At 44.5% G+C, this 18,049-nt stretch overlaps 1 long non-coding RNA gene across 3 annotated transcripts in view; it reads right to left on the minus strand.

Annotated features, from left to right (window-relative positions):
* Positions 1-9,927: 9,927 nt before the first annotated feature.
* Positions 9,928-18,049, minus strand: part of LOC107978652 — a 36,528-nt gene continuing 28,406 nt past the window's right edge. For 2 of the 3 annotated variants that reach the window (XR_004769720.1, XR_004769721.1), the window contains 2 exons: positions 11,142-11,316; positions 9,928-10,111 (listed from right to left, as the gene is read on the minus strand). This is a non-coding gene — a long non-coding RNA (uncharacterized LOC107978652). The remainder of the gene's footprint in view (positions 10,112-11,141; positions 11,317-18,049) is intronic. The other variant, XR_003484479.2, reaches the window with a different exon arrangement.

The raw sequence follows: 18,049 nt of genomic DNA on the forward strand, positions 1-18,049 counted from the left end.
TGTCCTGGGACTCCTGTTCTTTCTGCCTTCACCTTCCAGGAGCTGGGGTTAGAAACAGTCCTACTTAGCTTTAACTGTCAACGTGATAGAGCCTAACGTTGTCTGAGTGGAAAGCCAACTTGGAGGAACTGTCTTCATCGGTCCCTCTGATTATCTTGATTGAGAATTGTAGGAGGGCTCAGCCCACTAAGAGCAGTACTGTTTCCTGGGCAGTGTTATTGGGCTGTATAAGAAAACCATCTGAGCCCGGCATTGGTGGTGCACGGCTTTAATCCCAGCACTCGGGAGGCAGAGGCAGGCGGATCTCTGTGAGTTCAGAGACCAGTCTGGTCTCCAGAGAGAGTGTCAGGATAGGCTCCAAAGCTACACAGAGAAACCCTGTCTCTGGAAAAAAAAGAAAAAAAAAAAAAGAAAAAGAAAAAAAGAAAACTACCTGAACACCAGCCAGAGAAAGTCAGCAAAAGCATCCCTCCAGGTTCCTGTCTGGAGCTCTTCCTGCTCTCTGACTTGCCTCAGGGATGGACTGTGACCTGGGAGGGGAGATTAAAAAACCCTTTCCTTCTCAAGCTGCTTCTGGTCAGATTTTTTGTCACAGCCACAGAATGGAACTAGGACACAGGCATGTACCACCATGCCTGCCTCCTCATTTCTGTTGTTTAAGCAGCGCAGTCTGGTAGTCTGTTAGGAAAGCCCAAGCTGGTTGACACAGAGACAAGCTTGGGATGAGAATCATTTGTTTCCATTAGCTGTCTGCAGTTTACAGAGCTGTAGAATGTATCCCAGAGAATCAGATACCCCAGTCAGCTTAATAATGTCCCTCCCCTCTCTCCCTCTCTCCTTTCTTTCTTTGTTCCGGGAATTGAACCCAGATCATCACCTATGCTAGACAATCTATCTGCCATGAAACTAAAGAATTAACCCAATACAAGTTAATTTCTAACTAGAATTAGTAAACTACTGTATGGGCCAAATCCAGACACACTGCTTGGTTTTGTAAATAAAGTTTTATTGGAACACGGCCACCCTCAGTCTTTCACACATTGCTCATGGCCATTTTCACACTACAAAGATAGAGATTCAAATATTTACTCTGTGTGTGTGTGTGTGTGTGTGTGTGTGTGTGTGTGTGTGTGTGCACTCATACAAGTGGAGACCAGAAGTTGGCATCTACTATCTTCCCCAATCACTCTCCACCTTAGTTTTTTTGAGTCGGGGTCTCTCACTGAACATGGAGCTCGCTGACAAGTAGGCTTCCCTGTCTTGGATCATCCTGTCTTCCCCAAGGCTGGATTATATGCATCCTGCTATAGATGTCTTTTTATATGGATGCTCAGGATAAAACTCAGGGCAGGTCCTGCCAGCCAGTGGTGGCACACACCTTTAATCCCAGCATTCAAGAGGCAGAGGCAGGGGATCTCTGTGTGTTCAAGGCCAGCCTCTTCTACAGAGAGAGGCCCAGGACAGCCAGGGCTACACAGAGTAACCCTGTCTTGGAAAAACAGCAACAATTCAAAAACCTCATACCAGCACTCACGTTACCAAATCAGCCATCTCCCCGCCCTGTGATCTAGCCTTTTAAAGGAAAGTGTAGAAGTTCCTATAAGACCATGCATTGTTTTCTGTTGAAGCACAAATGTTTCCCTACCATTGTAATGTAGTTCAAAGTCATTCAGCCTAAGGATTTTATTGTGAGATTACATGAGTCAGTACATCTTCAAAATAAAAATTTTTGAGGGCTAGCCATACAGTCTCCAATGTCCACTTGTGTCAAATAGCAACTAGTTCATTAAAAGGAACATTTTAACTGCCCATAAAATAAAATATTCTAAAGTGTGTAGAAGGCTGACCACATTGTCCTTTCTTTTATTTCTCTCAGTTGTAGTAAAAAACTTTACCTCTGACCTGATAATTTATGGTCCAGATTGTGCAATCACTGCTTGGCCCAAACTTGGGTGCTATCTGCTAGCTGTGTCCAGGGAGACTGCTGGCTTGGATCTGGAGTCTTGGTCTTATGCCCAGAACCCATGCCCATGCCCTCTAGGGGAAGGAGGGTTTCTGGGGGTGGGGACTGGCTATGGCCACAGTCAGCCCAGGCATGTGCCTCACCCCACTCCAGTTTTGATGGGTCCCTTCTTGCTTCAGATCACATTTTTATATATAAAGACATGTTCCATGTAGAAATTTGCTGAAATGTGCAAATTATAGAACACATATGCATTCCCAGAGTTATAAAGATTTACTGCTCCATGGGGGGGGACATTAAAAGATTTTCCAATCTATGGTTCTCAAAGAGACACAACCCAGCATACCTCCCCAAACCAAAATGGAGGACATATGACAGGAACCCAGATTTATTGAAAGGATGACTAAATAGAAATCTCTGTAATTGTTTCCCCAGATAATATAATAATTCAACAAAGTATATGTATTTTAAGATATTGAAAATCATTATAGTAAATCTTCTAATATTTCAGGTACATTTTTCCTTAAATTCCTGGTATCATGTTGCTAAGAACAACTATTGAAGAAACAAGGGCTATTTGTTTTTACTAATTAATTTTTATCAGCATATTTTACTGTCCAAGATTTTATAAGAATTAAGTCTTATTATTTAGCTAACCCAGTGATGCATACAGTACAATAATTTCTACAAAGTGACTGAGGAGCTGGGCATGGTGGTACAAATTTGTAATTCCAGTATTTGGGTGGTAGAGGCAGGAAAATCTGGAATTCAGGGCCTGCCTACATCACATATTGACTTTGAGACAAGCCTAAGCAACACAAAACCCCACCTCAGGTAAATGAATAGTAATTTTAAATTGAGACAAATTTTAATCTGTGACTTGCAGCATCCAAAATTAAGGGCTCATCACTCTTTTTGTGTTTCTCTATGGCTTTGGAGGCTGTCCTGGAATTAGCTCTTGTAGACCAGGCTGGTCTCAAACTCACAGAGATCCACCTACCTCTGCCTCCTGAGTGCTGGAACTAAAGGTGTGTGCCACCAATGCCCAGCCTCATTACTCTTTTCTATGAAAATGTTGTCGATGTCTTCTGATCTGCAAAGACATCCTAAGACCCTTCAAACAGTCCATCAAATCTGTCTTCTTGCGGATAGGCATATGAATCAGCTCTGGAGAGTGCTTAGCATGCTTTAGGCCCTGGGTTTGATTCCCAGAGCAAATACTCAAAATAATCCTGAAAAACTGGAAGAATAAAATTTACTTCTCCCCGGGTGGTGGTGGCGAATGCCTTTAGTCCCAGCACTTGGGAGGCAGAGGCAGGGGGATCTCTGTGAGTTCAAAGCCAGCCTGGTATACAAGAGCTAATTCCAGGACAGCCTCCAAAGCCACAGAGAAACCCTGTCTCAAAAAAACAAAACAAAACAAAACAAAACAAAAATTTACTTCTTCCCTGCTAATTAACTTGGGAGTAGGGAGCCTACTTAGCATACATATGGCCTTAGTTTCAATTACTAGCAGCATGTGTGAGTACACACACACACACACACACACACACACACACACACACACACACATACACACAAAGATAGAAGAGGATGGGGCAATGGATGGGACACAGAAGGGGCAAGGATGATTTAACCAAACTAAGAATGTATGAAAAAGGCTTATGGAAATCTACTGCTTTGTATGCTAATTTAAAAAAAATTAAAGGAGTTTGAAGAGAAGTACCCTACTTGGATGTACAATGCTTCTCTCAGAAGACATGCATTATTAAATGAGAAATCTAGATGCCAGGTATGGGATGCCTCCTGAAAGTTATTGGTCAGGAAGGCTCTGGAGACCCCTAAAACAGCACAAGTTATTGCCATTGCTTTTATTTTTCTTTGTTTTTGTTTTTGAGACAGGGTCTCACTATGTAGCTCTGGCTGTCCTGGAACTCACTGTGTAGACCAGACTGGACTCCAACTCACAAAAATATGCTTGCCTCTGTCTCTGGAATGCGGGGACAAAAGGCACGCACCACTATGCCCTGCTATTGCCATTGCTTTTGATTAGCCACCATATCAAGATGGTAAGGTCTTACTGTTGTAGGCATCACACATTTTAGTTGTAGAACACTGAGAATCAAACTGGAGCTGACTTGGAAACTTCCTCTCTGTTACCCTTTGTAGTGCAAGGAAGTGCTATGCAGGCTGATGGTAGACCTGCATGCTACACTACTGACCTGCTAGGCAAGATGTGTTCACTAGTGCAACAGTGGCTTGACTATTAGAGCAACCAACCACTTCTGATTGCATTTGAGCCATTCTCCACAGGCAGGAATTCAGGTCTAGCACTGTAAACTTGATTAAACAAACAAACAAACAAACCAAAAAACATGTGGCTGTGGAGGTCAGAGACCCTAGGAGAGACTTCCTACTGTTGCTTTGCTAAATGGACATCCCATCAAACTTTCTTCTAAATATTTATGTTTTTATCCATAGACCTGGGCAGACAGTGATTAATGTTCAGACCCGTAAATGTTCAAAAGGGTTGACATAAATGACTGTTGACTGCTCAACCCTAAATGGGAATCCGAATCAACATCTCCAAGGCCTGGAGAACATTTCTTTCATGAGGGTAGATAAGAAGAACGTGGAAACTGGGGGTTGGGGAGGAGGGTCTCGAAGCACTAATCTGGACATGACACGCCGTCACACTCGTGAACTCACTGCAGCAATTGTTGCCTATACAAAATCAAGTCACTCAACATTCCGGTCTGGATAGGGGAGGGTTCATGAGGCCCACCCCTTGCTGAGGAGTTGTTGGCAGTTAGTGGCTGCTGGGAGAGGAGGACTCATTTTTCTTCGGGGGTGTGACCATTGTCAAGTGCTGGTGGATGGCTCTACTTCCAAGAGCACACGGGCAACACTACCTAGACTTAGCAGCTTATTAAAAGGAGGGGGAGGCAGAGGAGGAGGGAAAGACTATATGAAGTCTGAAGGGAGATATGTTAGAGGAGTTTGAAGCAGTGTGGGTGACATGAACATGCTACATTGTACACAAGTATGAAATGGTCAAACAAATTTAAAAATTCTTGCTAGGTGGTGCTGGCAATCACCTTTAATCCCAGCACTCAGGAGGCAGAGGCAGGCGGATCTCTGTGAATCTGAGGCCAGCCTGGTCTACAGAGCAAGTTCCAGGACAGCCAGGGCTACACAGAGAAATCATGTCTTGAAAACCTCCCCTTACCCTCCGCAAAGAAAAAAAAAAAAAAAAAAAAAAAAAAAAGATGTAGAACCCTCAACTCCATGTAAACCTCTGAAACTGTAAGCTGCCACCTCAGTTAAATATTTTCCTTTATAAGAGTTGTCATGGTCATGGTGTCTCTTCACAGCAATAGAACCCTAACTAAGACACTGGGCCTCATCAAGAGAAGCCAAGGCAAGAACTCAAGACAAGAACTGAAGCAGAAGCCACAAAGGAGTGCTGCTGATTGGCTTGCTCCTTATAGCTTGCTCAGCCTGCTTTCATATAGAACCCCAGAACTGCCTGCCCAGGGTTAGCACTGTCCATCGTGGACTGGGGGCCTCCCGTATTAATCATTAATCAAGAAAATGCTGTACAGTGATACCCACACCTCTGATGGAGGTAATTCCTCAACTGAGGTTTCCTCTTCCCAGGTAACTCTAGTTGGGTCACACTGACAAAAACCTAACCAGTTTGATCCCCGTCAACATGGTAGGTACTGGGGCTCAAATCTGTGAGCTAAGCAAGCACTCCATCAAATGTGCCTCATCCTTGGTCCTCTTTCATTCATTTTATAAATTGGGCTGCTTGTCTTTATTTGTATTAATTTCTTTGTATTAAATTATTATTAAATTAAATTATTTGTATTAATTTCTCCCTACCATCCAGCTTTATTAAGACATAACTGGGGCTGGGATGATGGCTCACTGGGCAAGAAACCTTGCTACAGAGGCATGAGGACCCGAGTTCAGATCCCCAACATTCATACAGAGGCAGGGAATGGCTATGACTTCAGTGCTGGGGTGGAGCAGTGCTGTGCAATAGTCCTTCTGTACACTGTGAATATATATTACTCTCATTGCTTAATACAAAGCTGACAGGCCAGTAGCTAGGCAGGAAAGCCAAACTGGGAATGATGGGATGAGGAAGTGCAGAGTCGGGGAGACACCAGTCAGCCAGCCCCCAAGAAAGCAGAATGTGTAGAAAATGAGGTAACAAGCCATGAGCCACGTGACAAAGCAAATATAAGAAAGATGGGTTAATGTAAGTGTAAAATTTAGCTAGTAACAAGCCTGAGCTATCGGCTGAGCATTTATAATTAATATTAAGACTCAGTGTGGTTATTTGGAAGCAGGTTGGTAGGACAGAAACTTCCAATTACAGAGCAGGGGCAAGGAAAGACAGGAGGATCCATGGGGCTTGTTGGCCAGCCAGCCTAGCTGAAAAACAGGGACTCTAAGATCTGTGAGAGACCCTGTCCCCAGGGAACAAGGTGGGGCATGATAGAGCAGGGCACCTCCCACCCTTCTGTGGCATTCACATGCACCCACTCACTGACACATACAAATACACAATTCGTAGATCACACACACACACACACCACAATAATAAAAGGAAAGACATAACGGACAAGGACAGGCTTGATGGTGAAGGCCTAGAGTTCCAGAATTCCAGAGATGGAATCAGGAGGGTCAGAAGTTCAAGTCATCCTTGGTGATAGTTTGAAGCCGGTCTGGACTGAATGCGAGCCTAAATCTAAATAACAAGTGAGTTTTAAATGTTTGAATATTGTGACAATAAATCATCCCCAAAGAGGGAAAAGAAACTGTTGGTTAAATTGAAAATTAGTCGGTAATCTGAAATATCGCTAAAATATTATAATCCATCCCTTTTGTTACCAGAGAAATAGGAATTCCTTTTTTGGATTCTCAGTCTCACCAACAGAAGGATTTAAGCTGTGATAAATTAACAATTAAAACTAATGAGATCATCAACCTTCCTTCTTAGTCCATTTCTGGAGTTCTCTAAGAGGAAAGTCTCAGCAGAGAAATTTCTAGATCAGATTGTCCTGTGAGTATGTCTGTGGAGACGTCTTGGTTGTTTTATGTTATGTTATTTATTTATTTTGGTTTTTTGAGACAGGGTTTCTCTGTGTAGCCTTGGCTGTTCTGGAACTTGTTCTAGGGACCAGACTGGCCTTGAACTCACAGAGATAACCTGCCTCTGCAGGGATTACAGGTATGTGTCACCACTGGTGCCTAGCTAGAAGTCTTGATTGTTAATTGATGTAGGTGGGGTTAGCCTCACTGTGGGCGGTACCACCGCTGGGATTGGTGGGCCTGGGTTATCTAAGAAAGCAGAAGCCCAAGAGCAAGCAGAGTTCCTCCATGCTGTCTGCTTGAGTTCTTGCCCTGACTTCCCTCAATGACAGACTGTGAGTAGAAATAAAACTCTTTCTTTCCCAAGTTACCCTTTTTTTTTTTGATTAAATGTTTTCCATTTATTTTATAACCCGACCAGAGTTTCCCCTCCCTCTTCTCCTCCCGTTCCCTGCCCTGTCTCTAGTTACTTTTATTCAGAGTGTTTAGTACAGCAACAGAGAGCAAACTAAAACATTCAAGAACAATTATTCCAGAGTTTGAAAGAAAAAACAACAGGGCAGGCAAGCTGTGCATCTCAGCAGAAGGGAGCTAGAGAAGGCGAGGAGAGAAAGCCATGCCTGTTGCAGTTTGGTCCAAGCAGCCATCTGGTCCAAGCAGCACTATCTAGTGGGCGGGCTGCTGCATGGCAGAAATGGTGGCAGATGGAGAACTTCAGAGAGGAAGTGAGAAAGCACAGCTGTCTGGGAAAGCATGCCCAGGCTTTGGCCAGCATCCGAAAGACAAAGATGAAAAAGAAGGAGTCACATTTTCTGCATATCTCAGGAAAGCAGGAAAGTGCCTCCATACCTCATGATGGAAGCTCCACAAGGGTCTGCATGAAGAGCTTCCTGGGACGGGAAGTCCCATTAAGGGTAATTATTCCGCTGGGCAGTGGTGACACACGCCTTTAGTCCCAGCACTGGGGAGGCAGAGGCAGGCAGATCTCTGTGAGTTCAAGACCAGCCTGGTCTACAAGAGCTAGTTCCAGGACAGCCTTCAAAGCCCCAGAGAAACCATGTCTCAAAACACCCCCCCACCAAAAAAAAAAAAAAAAAGGATATCCTATTCCTCTCATTTCCCTAACATGATTCAGGGCAACCAGCTTTGTGGAGCGGGTTGGGTGGGCAGTCCCTTACCAGGTGATAGGTGCAGCAGGATTTACCTTCAAAAGGAGAGGACAGTCCTGTGTTGTGTTTTGGGTAATTTAGCATGTCAGGGACAAAGCTGGAGCTTAGAGAGCGTAGACTAAGAAGTAGCTTTCTCAGCCTGGCATGATGGCTAGTACCTTTGATCCCAGCACTCCGGAGGCAGAGGCAGATGGATCTCTGTGAGGCAGAGACAGGTGGATGGATCTCGGTGAGTTTGAGGCCAGTCTGGTCTACAGAGCGAGTTTCAGGACAGCCAGCGCTACAGAGAGAAACCTTGTCTTAAAAAACCAAAAAGAAAAACAGAGTGGTAGTTGAGATCACTGGATCTCAACAAAGCTCAGATCCTTTCAACTTTCCTTCTTACTTCTTTATTTATTGAGTCAGGGTCACACTGTGTAGCCCTGGCTAGCCTCAAGCTCACAGCTAGTCTCACCTAAGGCTGAGAGCTGAGAGGGGAGTTTAACACCAGCCCCACCCACCCCCACCTCTCCACTTTTTATTTGGCAATTTGAATCCAAGGAGTGGCAAAGCTGATATTTATTTGTCTAGCATTACCAGGAAAACAGGAGGTGGGGTCTCAAGTAGACCATGAGGGGAGCTTCCCACTGAGGCTGTCAACCCCTGAAACACTATTTAGGGGAAAGGGGAGAACTTCTATTTCCAGCTTTAAATCCAGCCCCCCCTCAAAAAGCCACAGAGAAACCCAGTCTCGAAAAACAAAAAACAAAACAAAACAAAACAAAAATATCTAGCCCCCACCCCAAAGAAGCAGACAATGCTGGAAGACAAGGGAAAGAGGAATACAAACAAAGGACACTAAAATGAGTATTTACTAAGAATTTGAAACGCTCATTTTCTGGGCATACCACAAAGGTCCCATTCTCTGCTCACTGAGCAGCGGTAGGATGGGGGCTTTGTGTAACTCACAAAAGACACGGTAATGGCAGACTCCTGCCTTCCTTTATCAAAATAAACCAGTGTTCCTTCTCCTTGCCCCAGTGAAAACCGTGACCCCACTGATTACCATGGGGTAAAGAAAATGTGTCCAGGCTGTGAGCTCACCTGCCTTTGAAACTGTCTGTGAGAGGAATGTCCCTTCGGATTATCACTTCTCTTTGAGGAGGCTGTCACTGGGGCCCTTCATCAAGAAGAAGCTAGGCACCATGGAGAACCGAGACAGCGGAGACTCCCTGCTCCCACTGCCTGCTGCCATCTGGCAGAGAACAATCTACAATAACAAATACACTCCAGTTCAGTGGGTTCCTCTTCCCACAATCCTGTTGGCCCATTGGGGTCATTCGGTTCTGCAGAGAGACCATTTCTACCGTTTTTTCCTGCCGTTCCATGGGGGAAGCACCCACTCATGCAAATCTTTGGAAGAACTTAGCTTGGACATGGAATCCCATCACCCAGACCTCTGGAGGAATCCTTGACTACATCAATATCATTTATGCCCAGCATAATCCACTGAAGGACCTGACACAATCAGGATTGTCCACTACACTGGCCCCCTGGGCCAGGGAGATTGATAGTTTTGAAGAAAGGGTGTTTGCTAGGCCCTCGGACTTTTCTCTGTGGGAAAGGAGATGGTAGTACAGGCAGCCGGGAAACATTAGCAAGAAGCCTCCTAACAATATGAAGTATGTGGCAACCCTTCACACATTCCAGTTCAGTTGCAAAGACAATTTAATGACATAAAGAATGGCTCTGAGGGCTGGAGAATGGCTGAGTCATAAGAGCACACAGGCACTCCCAGAGCACCTAACTTTGACTCCTAGCTCCCAAGAACCAGTGTCTTCAGTTGCAGGGTACCCAGCTTCCTCTTCTGGTCTCTGCATGTATGGGAAGTCACCTACACAGACACAGACACAGACACAATTTAAAATGTATCTTGTTGTTGTTCTTGTTGAGACAAAGTGTCACTATATAGCCCTGGCTGGCCTAGAACCCACTATGTAGATCAGGCTGACCTCAAACTCATGAAGACTCCCTGTCTCTGCCTCACAAGTTCTAGGATTAAAGGAGTAGGATTCCTTGGGGAAACTGGGAGTGGCTCAGTTAATGCTCTTGCCTAGTAGGTATGAGGCACTGCTCAGTCCCCAGAACCTATAGCCACAGACTGGTGAGGCACACTGTAATCCCAGCACTGGAGAGGTACAAGTAGAAGGATCAAAGTCATTCTTGGCTACATGGAGTCCCAGACCAGCCTGGGTATGATGGTTTGAATGAGCAATGCTCCCCCATAGGTTTCTGTAGTTACTGTTTGTCTCCAGTTGGTGGTGCTGTTTAGAAGAGGTTTTGGAACCTTTAGGAAGTATGTCAGTGGAGTCCGCTTTGAAGATCTATAACCTTGCCATTTAGTGCAGATGAAATATGATTCTCCTGATTTTTGCTCTGCCTTCTGGGCCATGATGGGCTCTATCTCCCTGGAACCATAAGCCAAAACAAACCTTTTCTTACTGCCATTGCTTTTGGTCATAGTATTTTATCACAACAACAGAAAGGTAATTAATAAACTGGGTAGTGTGAGACCTGTCTCAACAACAACAATGAAGCCTGGTGGTGGTGACTCAAGCCTTTAATCCCAGCACTTGCACTCGGGAGGCAGAGACAGTGGATCCCTGTGAGTTCAAGGCCAGTGACTCTACAGGACAGCCAGGTCTACACAGAGAAAACTGTTATGGGTGAAAGCTCCACCCCAGCCCCTGGTATCCATATACCCACAGAGTCTGGGATGTTATGGTGGAGGTTCCACCCAAACCCCTCCTCTATCTCCCTCCAAACTCTGCTGCATCTCAGAAAGCCTGCCAAATGATGGCTCCTCCCCCAGAGATACTCAAGACCTCTCCCAAGGGTATTTAAACTGTCCCCCAGAAACGAACTTGTGGTTTTCTTGATCTTCCATTTTCTGTCTCCTCTCTGGGGGGCTGGAAGGCCATCCAGGAGTGCTGTATCCATTAAACATGGGCTTTTTCTAATTCAGTTTGATTTGGTCTGATTTGGATTGCTGCATGGGCGGAGAGACTTATGGGGTGTAGAAACTTTCCAAAAACCTGTCTTGAAAAACAGAAACAAACACAACAGATAATAATAATAATATAACTCTGAGCCCACTGATGCAAACCAGAATACTAAATTGCTAGCCAGCCAATTTAGCCCAATCAGAGAAGGAAGGAAGGAAGAAAAGAGAAAGCAAGCCAGTACACTTTGGTCCTACAAGATGAAATATTGACAAACTTCCTCAGGGGAAAAAAAATGCTATCTTGGGCCATTGCCAGCAGCGGCTTCACCCAGTAAAGCCCCCTTGGAAAGCATCTGTTGTTGTGACTGTTTCAAATAAAACTGTGACATTGCAGGAAAAGCTTACAGGGAACAGCTGCTCTGTGAAAGAGAAAGCCTGCCAACACTCCCATTCCAACGCTGTGTTTTGTAAGAAATCATTTGAATGAGATGATGTTGGCTGTATGGAGTAGTGTCCTCCTAAGCCAAGGCAGATGCCTGGACAGTGTTACCCAGAGCTGAGCTGAGCCTCCTCTACCTCCTGTGTCCACAAGCTTCTGAGATGCATTCTTTTCTTTCTCTATGCTTCTTCTCATCTTAAAATTCTTAAAGCTGAGAGTTAGAGTCAGGGAGGACTGAAGCAAAACAGTGTCTTGCAGACGTGACAAGGTTGCTGCTCTCATGACCTCACAGTAGCTATGGCTGCCTGCATAACACCTGCACAAGATCCAGCCACTCAACATTCTAGCACTCAACTTCCAGAACAGTTCTAATGCTCTGCTGCTAGCTGAGGAGCTATGGGCAGTTGACAGCTTCGTGGGCGGAGAGTCAGTTTTCTTCAAAGGTGTGGCCCCTGCAAGGTAGACCGGGCCCCAGTGAACAGCCTGACACCCAGGAGTGTAGGGGCAACACACTAAACTTGGTGGGTATGGTGGTTTGAATGAGAATGGCCCCCATAGGCTCATATATTTGAATGCTTAGTCACCAGGTAGTGGAACTGTTGTTTGAGGATTAGAATAAGTAGGAGGTGTGACCTTGTGAGAGAAAGTGTGTCACTGGGGATGAGCTTTGAGGTTTCAAAAGCCCATGTCTGACCCAGTGTCTCTCTGCCTGCTGTCTGTGAACCAGGACATATCTCTCGGGTACTTCTCTAGAGCATCGTGCCTGCCACCATGTTCCCCACCGTGATGATGATAGACTAACCCTCTGAAGTTGTAAGCACGCCCCCCCCCATTATATGCTTTCTACAAGTTATGATGTCTCCTCACCATAACAGCAACAACTACAACAAAAACCCTGGCAACTGAGACAGTGGATTAGAAAAATAACAGAAAGAAAGGAAGGAAGGGAGGGAAAGAAGAATGGAAAAAAGATAAAAGAAAGTCAGATATGGCTGTTCACACCTTTAATTCCAGAATCCAGAAGGCAGAGGCAGGTAGATCTCTCCAGTTTAAGACCAGCCTGGTCTACATACCAAGTTCCAGGCTAACCAGGACTACATAGTGAGACCTTGTCTCAAAAAATAACAAAGAGGACATAAAGGAGGGGACCAGGAGTTATGCTGTATTTGGGAGGAGTTAAGAAGAACAGAGGGAGGTGAATATGACCACAATAGATTGCATGAAATTCTCAACAAATCAATGAAAATATTTTAAATAACTCAGAAATCTGAGTATGTAGCTTGCCTAGCATGTATTAAGACCATGTATGATTCCCAGCATCACACAAACCAGATATAGTGATGTACACACAGCTCTTGGGAAGCAGAGGAACAGCAGATCTCTGTGAGTTTGGGACCAGCCAGATGTACACAGAGTTCCAGGCCAGCCAGGGCTACATAGTGAGACCCTTATTAAAAAAAAAAAAAAAAAAAAAAAAAAAAAAAAAAAAAAAAAATCTGGCAATGGCTGAGTCTAAAAGCAGGCATGAATCAGCATAACATTGCTGTTGTCACCACAGCTAGCATATCATTTGAGTGTCCATGTAGTCCAGTTTGCCTGGGACAGTCCCAGTTTACATTTGTCATCCTGGCATCCCGTCTGATTTTGCATTTGTCCAGACAAGAGGGTTCTGTGGGCGTCTCTGAGGCTCGGAATGGCCTCATTCATCTTTGTATCCAAACCCAGACACTTAGCACAGAGTTTTCCTTGGTGCACATCCAACTCAGTGATTGTAAAGTGAACAACAGCAAGCAGATATTTTCCAGGTCAGTGTGCAGCAGGCACTTATTAAGCCATACTCTGCAATGAGTTCCCAGGATATCAAGGCATTGGAAGTTCGCTCGGCCCTTGATAATTCAGACTGGGGAGCCAGGCAGGTCAAAAGGTCAATTCAACACAGTAAATGGTAAAATGGAATGTGGAGCAAGGATAAAGTAAGTGTGTGTGTGTGTGTGTGTGTGTGTGTGTGTGTGTGTGTGTGTGTGTTGTGGGTAACCCTCAGAGACGTATCATGGTGAGAGAGTGGATCTGTCACACGTGAAAGGCCATCCATGTAAGCAGCATTGCAAGACATAGGATCAGGGAAATGTGGAAAAATATCCAGGGACTTTTGAGGAATCTGTATTTCTGGAATGTAAAATCTGTGAGTCTGTGACATGTTATCACCGATGTGGGATCTGGAGTTATGAAGAAGGGCATTCACTAGAGAAGACTGTTCTGACATAGGTTTAAGCAAATAGAAAGTCTTGTTTAGTGACTACACTGGGTGTAGCCCTGAGCCTTTCTCAGAGTGAACTTTTAAGCACAAAATCCATATCCTGGGTTGTCATACTTCAGTGAGCAAGAACAGTTAGCCAGCAGTGAAACTACAGAAGCCAGAAAGCAACATTAGTACATTTAGAGACTGCCTCAGGTCTATAGATTTTGATGGATTACATCTTTCTTTTTTTTTTTTTTCTGTTTTGGCAGGTGGTGCTCTTATGGCGTGAATGGTGCTTCCATCACAGAGTCCATTGTGCTAAGGTCTGGGTGGGGGAATGTTACAGTTAGAGGTGTGGATGAGATTGAGAAATTCTGTGCCAATGTAGTAAAATCCATTCCTCGTCTCTCCCTTTCCCTGCCTTCCCCTATGTAGAAGCCAGACGTCTAAGATACCAGCTTTCCACATTTGATGTACCTTTGAGTAGTAGTGTGGCGTGACAGGTGAGCAAGCAGAAGATGCTAGGAGTTGGGAAAAGGGGAAGAGGCTTGCTTGGAAACAGAACTGACACATAATGGATTAAATGGATGGAAGATGGCTACATAGATACACATATGATAAACAAATCTAGTTGTCTATTAATGACAGACAATTGGATGTTGAATGGTTATACAAAGTATCAGCAATTACTATGACATTGATGGACCTTGAAAACCTGATGTTCAACAAAGGAAGCCAGTCGCAAATGACTATATTTTATATAAGAATATTCATACCAAATGTCCAAAATAGACAATCCCAGACAGGAAATAGACTGTTAGCTGCTTAGGAGGGGAAGGGAATGAAAGCGACTGCTAAAGGCACGAGGTTTCTTGGTGGCAGGGCAAAGAAATGTCCTGGGATTGACTTTGGTAGCATTTGTGCATCTCCATGAGTGTTGAAAGCAGTCAACTTGGAGCTGGAAAGATAGCTCAGCGACTAAGAACACTGGTTATTCTTCCAGAGGACCCGGGTTTAATTCCCAGTACCCACAAGGTGACTCACAACCCTCCACAACTCCAGTCCCAGGGAATGTCCTCTTCTGGCCTCCCTGAGTACCAGGCAATCATGTGGTGCACAGACATATATCCAGGCAAAACACCCATTTACATACATTTAAAAATCTTTAATTAAAAAAAAAACAAAAAACAACAAACTTTCCATGGGCAGATTTTCTTTTAAATTTCAGCTCAATGAAGTAACCAAAGTGTCAATGATAAAACTCTGGAGAGTGAGTATTTCACAGGTCCTGGGTATGAAAATATCTCAACTTTCTTGTGTTATTTGGAAAATAGACTGTACCCTGGCTGCTGATTCATCAGACTTCATAGACTCTTCTGAAAAGGACACAATGAGGGACTGGTCACAAGAGAGACGGGAGTGAGAATCTAAGTCACTCCCACCTCCCAAACAGTCAAACATTTCTCCCCAAAGCTAACCCACCTGCATTTCTAGACTTAGCATTCAACCACTGCACACATGTTTCATACTGCTGAGGAAGGTAAGGTGCCTTGGCCTTGATGAGTTGTGGCAGGGGTGGCCCAAGGGAGAGGCTGTATGGAGGCTTTGAGGCCAGTGGGACAGTACCTGGCAAGATGAAGTTTCTCCAGTGGTGGACTGAGGCATTGCTCTTGGCATCCCGTGTGATGGTTTTGAATGGACTCCTCAAACCAGAAACCAATTGCTTTATATAATTTGGTTACATCCTGTCTTCCATTTTCCCCTGCTTCTTAAACTTTTAAACCTTTTATTATTTTTTTCCTTTTATTATTTTTAATTTAGCAGAGTGAATGTGCTTCATCATTTTCACCTTGTTGATGTCCCCAAATTTAATGGCAGCACTCAGGATGCAGAGGCAGACAGATCTCTTTGAGTCTGAGGCCAGCCTGGTCTAATAGTCAGGTCCCATTAAAAAAACAAAGTCCCAAGCTCATCTCTTTAATGCCTATACTCTACTTTTTTTTTTTTAATAATGCTGAGTCCTAAGCTTTATACTCAGGTCACCGTGACACCGTTTTGAGATTTTTATTTATAGGTTTTAAATTTATGTGCATTGGTGTTTTGCCTCCCTGTATATATGTCTGTGTGAGGGTGTCAGATCCCCTGGAACTGGAGTTGCAGACAGTTGTGAGCTGCCATGTGGGTGCTGGGAATTGAAGCTGGGTCTTCTGGAAGAACAGCCAGTGCTCGTAAACACTAAGCTGTCTCTCCAGCCCTCCTTCCTCTACTTTTTATACAACTCTTCTATTTAAAAAACAAACAAAAAAGGAATTATGGGAAATTTCAAACATTCCAGAAGAAGCCTGTCTAAAATAGACTGTACCTTTCACCTAGCTTCAAGAATATCAAGCACAGGCAATCCTGTTCCTTCTAGGGCCTTACTCTCCCCTACCTGACACTCACTAGTCATTATCCCATTGGTGTCTCACAGAGCACTGGCTACCATGCACAAGTAATTATGAAGCAAGCTAAGAGGGAAAATGAAAATAATACTTAGCACTTATTACTTGCTAAATAGTTTAAGTGCTTATATGAAACTCATTTCTTATTTATTCTTCACAATGACCCTATGAGACAGCCATTTCTCCTCATTTTGCAGCTCAGAAAACAGAATCAAAATATATTAAATATTAGCTGGGTGTGGTGGCACACACCTTTAATTCCAGCACTCAGGAGGCAGAGGCAGGTGGATCTCTGTGAATTCAAGGCCAGCCTGGTGTACAGAGCAAGTTCCAAGACAGATCCTGTCTTGAAAAACTAGGAGTCCCCTGCCACAAAAAAAGGATGTTAAATATTGAAAGTCACCCCCCTAAATTTCCAACACAAGCCTGTATTTTGCTTATTTGGTGTTTTTTACTTTTTTTTTTTTTTTTTTTTTTAATAAAGGGTCTTATGTAGCCCAGGCTGGCCTGGTCTTGAATTCCTGATCCTCCTGACTTTTCTTCCCAAATGCCTACGTGTGCCGCCACACCTGTCTGTTATATTAATATGGTTCTGGGAATCAAATGTAAGGCTGAGCACATGCTTTAACACTGAGCTACACTCCATCCCAACAGACATATATCTCAGCAGCAGCAGCAGCAACACTGGACTTTGAACCCAGGCCCTCAAGTTTGACTTTGGAGTTTTATCCCCAGCCCTGAGCCTGCATGGTTAACCCCTACATTACAATACCTGTGGAAATGGGTAAAGTAGCTCTTCTTCAGTCCCAAGACCCATCCATTTTTATTGTAAGATGCTTCCCTGCGTTCTTCTTCTCCTCCCCAAGACAGGGTTTCTCTGTGTAGCCTTGGCTGTCCTGGAACTCCCTCTGTACACCAGGCTGGCCTTGAACTCAGAGATCTGCCTGCACCTGCCTCTCAGTGCTGGGATTAAAGGTGTGTGCTACCACTGCCAGAAACGATTCCCTGCATTCTACTGCGATTTGCCTGTCTTTGCTCACTAGGCTGGCTCTCCTGTCCCACCCAGGGACGTGGAAACTAGACCCTGAGGTACACTCTGAGACAAACTTTCTCCCTCCCCAAGGAAACACATGAATAATTGTCCCCTCAGCCAGGCATGGTGATACACACCTGTTATCCTAGCACCTGGGAGAACCAGAATTTCAAGACCAGCCTTGTCTACATAGTGAGTTTGGGGCCAGCCTGAGCTACATGAAACCTTGTGTCAGAAAACAAAAACCACAAACAAACGAGTTGTTCTGTGCAGTCCTTGGGCCCTTGGTGTAGCAAAAGGAGCACAAGATCACCTTTGGGGTAGCCTTAGAGTCATTCAAATGTGGGATCTGAAGAGCCCTCCAGGAGGTATTTCCCTGAGGAAAATGGAAGCAGAGGCAAAGGCGCATGCCAGACACCCACATTCCATTACAGCCTCCAGCTGAAAAAATTAGTTGGCTGCCTTTTAAGACATTTGTCTTTTGCATGTGAACTACCTCCTCAGAGTGGGGTGGGCGGAGTGAACGCCAGGCAGCAGGGAGCAGGGTCCAACCACGCTGGTCTCTTGCTGCTCTCTTAACTCCTGTGGTGACAAATCTTCCTGCTCGTTAGTCTCTGGCATCAAAACAGTCCCTTGGTCCGAGAGACCAGAACTGTCATTGTCCCGGGCTGTAGGG

The sequence above is a fragment of the Cricetulus griseus genome, chromosome 4, assembly GCF_003668045.3.
Source record: "Cricetulus griseus strain 17A/GY chromosome 4, alternate assembly CriGri-PICRH-1.0, whole genome shotgun sequence".
Taxonomy (NCBI): domain Eukaryota; kingdom Metazoa; phylum Chordata; class Mammalia; order Rodentia; family Cricetidae; genus Cricetulus; species Cricetulus griseus.